We start from the raw sequence: 8,172 nt of genomic DNA, 5'->3' as shown, positions 1-8,172 counted from the left end.
AAGATGAGCTATATTCCACGGCCTGTTGGTCTCCTCCTCTGATGTGCGTGAGTCTTTATGCTCTCGAATATCAATCAGATAGTACGACCCGTTGTGCAGATTCTTGCTGACCACGAAAGGTCCCTCCCAAGGTGGGGATAACTTGTGCATATCCGTCTGATCTTGGATGAGCCGAAGCACCAAATCTCCTTCTTGAAAAGTTCTGGTTCTGACCCGGCGACTGTGATAGCGACGAAGATCTTGTTGATAAATCGCCGAGCGGGCAGCCGCTATGTCACGCTCCTCATCTAATAGGTCCAAAGCATCTTGCCGTGCTGTCTCATTGTCCGCTTCAACATAAGCCGCCACACGAGGCGAATCGTGCCGGATATCACTAGGGAGAACCGCCTCTGCTCCGTAGACCATAAAAACGGTGTGTATCCTGTAGATCGGTTGGGCGTAGTGTTGATACTCCATAGCACAGATGGTAGCTCTTCAACCCAACATCCCGGTGTTCTTTGCAATGGAACCATAAGCCGGGGTTTGATGCCTCGCAAGATCTCTTGATTAGCTCGTTCTGCCTGCCCATTGGACTGGGGGTGAGCCACTGATGATACGTCAAGTCTGATGTGCTCACGTTCACAGAATTCCTTCATAGCACCCTTGGATAAATTGGTACCATTGTCAGTAATGATACTGTGTGGAAAGCCAAACCGGAAAATCACCTTTTTAATGAACTGCACCGCTGTAGCTGCATCACACTTGCTGACAGGCTCCGCTTCAACCCACTTGGTAAACTTGTCAACTGCCACCAAAAGGTGGGTTTTCTTATCCTTGGATCTTTTAAAAGGTCCGACCATATCCAGCCCCCATGTTGCAAACGGCCAAGTAATTGGAATCATCCTCAATTCTTGAGCCGGCACATGAGCACGCCTTGAAAATTTCTGACAGCCATCACACCGTTTAACCAAGTCCTCCGCATCAGCATGAGCTGTCAACCAGTAAAACCCGTGACGAAACGCCTTAGCCACCAGAGACTTTGAACCGGCGTGGTGACCACAATCCCCTTCATGGATTTCGCGTAAAATTTCACAACCTTCCTCAGGAGAGACGCAGCGTTGAAACGCCCCTGATACACTGCAATGATGCAATTCGCCATTGATAATTGTCATAGATTTGGATCGCCGGACTATCTGCCTGGCTAGAGTCTCATCCTCTGGCAACTCTCCCCGGTTCATGTACGCAAGATAGGGAACTGTCCAATCCGGTATAACATGCAGGGCTGCCACCAATTGAGCCTCCGGATCAGGAATAGCCAAATCCGCTTCACCTAGGAGCTTGACTGACGGATTGTGCAACACATCAAGAAAGACATTAGGCGGGACCGGTTTACGCTGAGAGCCCAACCGGCTTAAAGCGTCCGCCGCTTCATTTTTTCGACGATCCACGTGATCCACCTGATAACCCTTGAAGTGACCTGCAACAATATCCACCTCACGACGATATGCAGCCATGAGTGGGTCTTTAGAATCCCAAGTGCCAGACACCTGTTGAGCTACGAGGTCCGAGTCACCGAAGCACTTAACCCGACTTAGATTCATCTCTTTAGCCATCCGGAGACCATGGAGCAAGGCTTCATACTCAGCTGCATTATTAGTACAAGGGAACATTAAGCGGAGAACATAACAAAACTTATCACCTCGTGGGGAAGTTAACACGACTCCAGCCCCCGAGCCTTCCAATTGCCTGGATCCATCAAAATGGATAGTCCAATATGTGTGATCCGGCTTCTCCTCTGGTGCTTGCAACTCAGTCCAATCATTGATGAAATCAACAAGTGCTTGAGACTTCACCGCCGTCCGGGGTACGTACTTCAATCCGTGCGGCCCAAGTTCTATAGCCCACTTGGCAATCCGGCCGGTCGCCTCCCGGTTCTGTATGATATCGCCCAAGGGAGCTGAACTGACCACTGTGATAGGGTGCCCTTGGAAATACTGCTTCAACTTCCGGCTTGCCATGAAAACTCCATATACCAGCTTCTGCCAATGCGGATACCTTTGCTTGGATTCAATAAGCACCTCGCTGATATAGTAAACCGGCCGCTGAACCGGATACTCCTTGCCTGCCTCCTTGCGTTCTACCACAATAGCCACGCTAACTGCACGAGCATTGGCCGCTACGTATAACAATAACGGCTCCTTGTCGACCGGAGCTGCAAGAACGGGCGGATTGGCTAATTGCCGCTTCAAGTCCTCCAACGCTTCATCAGCAGCTGGACTCCAGATGAATTGATCTGTCTTTCTCAACATCTGGTATAAAGGGATGGCCTTCTCTCCGAGGCGGCTGATAAACCGGCTCAGTGCGGCGATCCGACCCGCCAAACGCTGAACATCGTTGATACACTTCGGTTTAGCCAGGGAGGTGATAGCCGTAATCTTCTCCGGATTAGCCTCGATTCCTCTGTTGGACACAAGAAAGCCCAGTAACTTGCCTGCCGGAACACCAAAAACACATTTGGCCGGGTTAAGCATCATCTTGTAAACCCGCAAGTTGTCAAAGGTTTCCTTCAAATCATCAACCAGTGTCTCCTTCTGCCTTGACTTGACTACAATATCATCCACATAGGCGTGCACATTGCGGCCGATCTGCTTATGCAGGCAGTTCTGTACACACCGTTGATAAGTGGCTTGGGCGCTCTTGAGCCCAAAAGGCATAGATACATAGCAGAAGGCTCCAAAGGGAGTAATAAACGCCGTCTTCTCCTGGTCCTTAACCGCCATTTTGATCTGATGATACCCAGAATACGCATCCAAAAAACTCAAACGCTCACAACCCGCCGTGGCGTCAATAATCTGGTCAATGCGAGGGAGGGCAAAAGGATCCGCTGGACAAGCCTTGTTAAGATCCGTGTAATCCACACACATACGCCAAGTGCCATTTTTCTTAAGAACCAGCACCGGATTAGCAAGCCACTCTGGATGGAACACTTCAATGATAAAACCAGCTGCTAAGAGCCTGGCCACCTCCTCCCAATAGCTTTGCGCCTCTCTTCGTTAAACCGGCGGAGAAATTGCTTTACCGGTTTATACTTGGGATCAACATTAAGAGTGTGCTCAGCGAGTTCCCTCGGTACACCTGGCATGTCAGAAGGCTTCCATGCAAAAATGTCCCGATTCTCACGGATGAACTCGATGAGCGCGCTTTCCTATTTAGGGTCCAAGTTGGCACTGACAGTGAACTGCTTGGACGAATCGCCGGGCACGAAGTCAACAAGCTTGGTCTCAGCCGCTGATTTGAACTTCAGATCTGAATCATGCTCCGTAGTTGGCTTCTTCAAAGGGGTCATGTCCGCCGGATCAACATTGTCCCTATAATATTTTAACTCCTCCGTGGCACAAACCGACTCTGCATAGGCCGCATCACCTTCCTCACATTCCAAAGCAATCTTGCGGCTCCCATGAACCGTTATTGTCCCTTTGTGACCCGGCATCTTGAGCTGCAAATAGATATAACAAGGCCATGCCATGAATTTGGCGTAAGCCGGCCGCCCAAACAAGGCGTGATACGGGCTCCGGATCTTCACCACCTCAAAGGTTAGTGTCTCGGATCGGGAATCATGCTCGTCCCCAAAAGCCACCTCCAGGGCTATCTTACCAACAGGATATGCTGATTTGCCAGGCACCACACCATGGAACACCGTATTAGATGGTCTGAGATCCTTGTCTGTTAGCCCCATGCGGCGGAATGTCTCATAGTACAGGATGTTAATACTGCTCCCTCCATCCATGAGTACCTTGGTGAATTTATAACCTCCCACCTGAGGGTCTACCACTAATGCCAACTGGCCCGGATTGTCAACCCGGGGGGGTGATCCTCCCTGCTCCACACGATAGGCTGCTCCGACCAGCGTAAATAACGCGGTACGGCCGGTTCAACAGAGTTCACTGCTCGCTTATGAAGTTTCCGGTCGCGCTTATCCGAGCTAGTTGTGAAAACGTGATACTGCCCATTGTTCAACTGTTTTGGCTGGCTCTGATAACCCGACCGCTGCTGCTGCTGCTGTTGGTTGTAACCCCCTTGACCGTTCTGATTATCCTGGTTATTATTACCGCCCTGATTGAAACCTGAACCGGAAGCTCCATCGTGACCCGGCCCATGGAAACCGGATCCTGAGCCACCACCTGACCCACGGTCATACCGGAAGGCATTAGAGTTTTTAAATTCCTGCATAATGTAACAATCCTTCCAAAGGTGGTTAGCCGGCGCCTCCTTCGTCCCGTGTTTTGGGCAAGGCTGATTCAGCAAATAGTTTAAGCGATCCGGGTTAGGATTTGGAGCCCCATTACGATTCGCCGCTTTACCTCTGCGCCGCTGACCCTTGTCCTGCGCATTAGTGTTAGCCACAAAGTCCATGCTGCCATCCGCCTTACGCTTGCCTCCGTTTCCATGGCCCGCCGGTTTGTATTGATGCCCCTTAGAGTTGCTATTCTTTTTTCCCTTCCCTGCTTCGTCATCGTCAGTCTCGGGATCCTTGGTACTATCAGAATCAGCATACTTCACTAAAGCGGCCATGAGAGTTCCCATGTCATTACAGAACCGCTTCATACGCCCCAACTTCTGCTTTAGAGGCTTAAACCGGCAGTTGCCCTCCAGGGTTAAGATCGCAGAGTCAGCATTGATCCTGTCAGACGAGTGCAAGACTTCAGAAACGCGGCGTACCCAATGGGTTGTTGACTCTCCGTCCTCCTGAACACAAGCCGCCAAGTCTACTATGGACTTAGGCTGCTTACACGTATCTTTGAAATTCTGGATAAACCGGGTCCGCAACTGGGCCCATGAACTGATAGAATTAGGCGGCAGGCCCTTCAACCAAGTACGGGCTGTGCCTTCAAGCATCATGGTGAAGTACTTTGCACACGCGGTCTCATCCACATCCAGCATCTCCATTGCCATCTCATAACTCTCTACCCACGCTTCTGGAGATAAATCAGCGGTGTAATTCGGCACCTTGCGCGGGCCCTTGAAGTCCTTGGGCAGGCGTACATTGCGTAAAGCGGGGACTAAACAGGGCACTCCCAAGCTAGATGCGACCCCTGGCCCGGCAGAGGTGGTAGGACGAACCGGTGTAAGCTGATCCGCCTCGTTCTGTGCTGCTAACTCGGCCTCCCTTCGTGCCCGGGCCCGGTCCACTACATCCTGAGCATCGTGAACACCACCGGCCGGGTTATTGCCACGGGCCGCTTCACGGCCCCGCGCATTGCTTGATATGGCCGGTTCATCCAGGCACCTACTATAGCTCCGGCTTGGACGAGGTGTGGAATGAATCCGATCGCGGCTGTATGAATATGCCTCCTGTTGAATCAAAGCGGTCCGGAGAAGTTCCTTAACCCGGCGCGTCTCTATTGCTTGCGGAGAGTCTCCTTCGACCGGGATAGCTTCTAATCGCGCAGCAGCTGCGACAAGATTGTCCATAGGATTAGAATAATGACCCGGAGGTGTCTGGACCGGCGGAGGAATCACAATGTTCTGCCGAGGAGGTTCCATCAGGCGGGGTTGGACCGTCGCTCCTGGCCCTGGTGCCTCGACCCGGTTTACCTCCAGGTGCCCCGGCGGATTACTGGTTCCAGCTCCCGGAGTGTGAAAGAGATTTCGAGGGTCGAACCCTAACGGCAGGCGTGATCTGTGCTTCCGCTTCAAGACTTCCTGTGATGCGTTCTGGTCGAGCATGAGCTTATAGGCCTGGGCGTCCAAAGCGGCCCGCTCTGCGGCCATCCTGTCCTTCTCTGCTGCCAGGTCGGCTTTGGCTTGTGCGATCTGCTCTCTCACCTTTGCAACCTCTGCATCATGGGCCTCCTGATCCGCCGGATTGGCCTCTGCCATAAGTACAGCTAGTGCATCAAACAGGTCAGACAGAACTTGAACCGGTGGGCGCACAAGGCCTCCTGCCCCTGCTGCCGCTGCCGCTGCTGATCCGGAGAACATTGCTGCTGCGGTCGAGGAGTGATTCGCCGCCTGCGTACCGGCCATGAATATTCCAACCCGGTTGATCTGCTCAGGGGGGTCCGGAATACTGTCGCCATCGGAACAGCCCCTAATCTGGTCGTCTTGCAACTGGTACAATGATTCGGTCTCTCCGGTTGAGGACTCGTCGCCGGAATAGACGACGGTCTCGCTACCGTATTCTGACTCGTCCCCATGCTCTCCTCCGTGGATGACTCCCACGAAGGCACGCTTCACGGCCGGTTTAACCTGGGTAGATCTCGCACGCTGAGCCGTCTCGACGAGGTCGGTGCGGATGTCCGGCTCAGGCCCAGGCTCACCAATCTTGCCGATAAAAACGTGTATGCCACCAAAGGGGACCCGGTACCCGTACTCGATCGAGCCGGCTTCGGGACCCCATCCTGCATCGTCGATGTAGAGCTTGCCGCGACGACTCTTGGTCATCCGGCCCACAGCATAGCCTTCGAGTCCTTTGAGCTTGCCCTCCAAGATCATCAAACCGTCGTGCGATAGCCCCACGGTGGGCGCCAACTGTCGTGGATTTGTCACGGCAGATGTCCTTGTGAAAGGACTTAGTCGTGGAGCCATCGCTACGGGTTAACTTGAAGGGGTTAAAGCGGACACAAAGACACAAGGGTTTATACTAGTTCGGCCCCTTCGATGAAGGTAAAAGCCTACGTCTAGTTGTGATGGAATTGATGTGGTTTCGATGGCTAGGGAGCAAACAAGCTTCGCCTAGGCTCGAGTTGTTGTTGTCTGTCCTTGAACCACCGCCGGGTCGTCCCCTTATATACACGGGTGACGCCCGTCGGTCCACAGAGTCCCATACTGGTTCATACTCGTATCCCGGTTGGTCTCTCTTTATTCCTAACTTACAATGCAAGTTTACATATCAAGCCGGTTTACGGCTACAGGTTCTAAACCGACTACAGGCCTTGGGCCTTCATCTGCTTAATCACCTTTATACTACTAATGAAGTTAACCCAGCCCAGGTAGGCCGGTTCACACCTAGTAGTAATATCCCCAACAGGAGGTAAATTCTTAATATCTTCAACTTTCATACCTTTTTTTTCATAGATTTCTTTGCTTCTTGCATATCTTCAGGACTGAGAAATAGAACACCTCTTTTATTCGGAGTTGGCTTAGGAGTTGGTTCAGGAAGTGTCCAATTATTTTCATTAGTCAACATGTTATTCAATAACAATTCAGCTTGATCAACAGTTCTTTCCCTGAAAACACAACCAGCACAACTATCCAGGTGGTCTCTGGAAGCATCGGTTAGTCCATTATAAAAGATATCACGTATTTCATTTTTCTTAAGAGGATGATTAGGCAAAGCATTAAGTAATCGGAGAAGCCTCCCCCAAGCTTGTGGGAGACTCCCTTCTTCAATTTGCACAAAATTATATATTTCCCTTAAAGCAACTTGTTTCTTATGAGCAGGGAAATATTTAGCAGAGAAATAATAAATCCTATCCTGGGGACTACGCACACAAGCAAGATCAAGAGAATTAAACCATGTTTTAGCATCACCCTTTAATGAGAACGGAAATAATTTAAGGATATAGTAGTAACGAGTTTTCTCATCATTAGTGAATAGGGTGGCTATATCATTTAACTTAGTAAGATGTGCCATAACAGTTTCAGATTCATAGCCATAAAAAGGATCAGATTCAACCGAAGTAATTATCTCAGGATCGACAGAGAAATCATAATCCTTATCAGTAACACAGATAGGTGAAGTAGCAAAAGCGGGGTCATATTTCATTCTAGCATTCAGAGACTTTTCTTTCAGCTTAGCTAATAATTTCTTAAGATCAGATCTATCATTGCAAGCAAGAAAATCTCTAGCAGTTTCTTCATCCATAACATAACCCTCAGGCACAATAGGAAATTCATATCTACGGGAAGAATCTTCATCATCACTTTCATCAATATTATCAGTTTCAATAATTTATATTCTCTCTGGCCCTAGCAAGTTGTTCATCAAGAAATTCACCTAATGGCACAGTATTATCAAGCATAGAAGTAGTTTCATCATAAGCATTACACATAGCAGAAGTGGCATCATCAATAACATGCGACATATCAGAATTAATAGCAGAAGCAGGTTTAGGTGTCGCAAGTTTACTCAAAACAGAAGGAGAATCAAGTGCAGAGCTAGATGGCAGTTCCTTACCTCCCCTCGTAGTT

The sequence above is a fragment of the Triticum aestivum genome, chromosome 3B (assembly GCF_018294505.1).
Source record: "Triticum aestivum cultivar Chinese Spring chromosome 3B, IWGSC CS RefSeq v2.1, whole genome shotgun sequence".
NCBI classification, from domain to species: domain Eukaryota; kingdom Viridiplantae; phylum Streptophyta; class Magnoliopsida; order Poales; family Poaceae; genus Triticum; species Triticum aestivum.
This window is presented reverse-complemented; position numbering follows the sequence as displayed.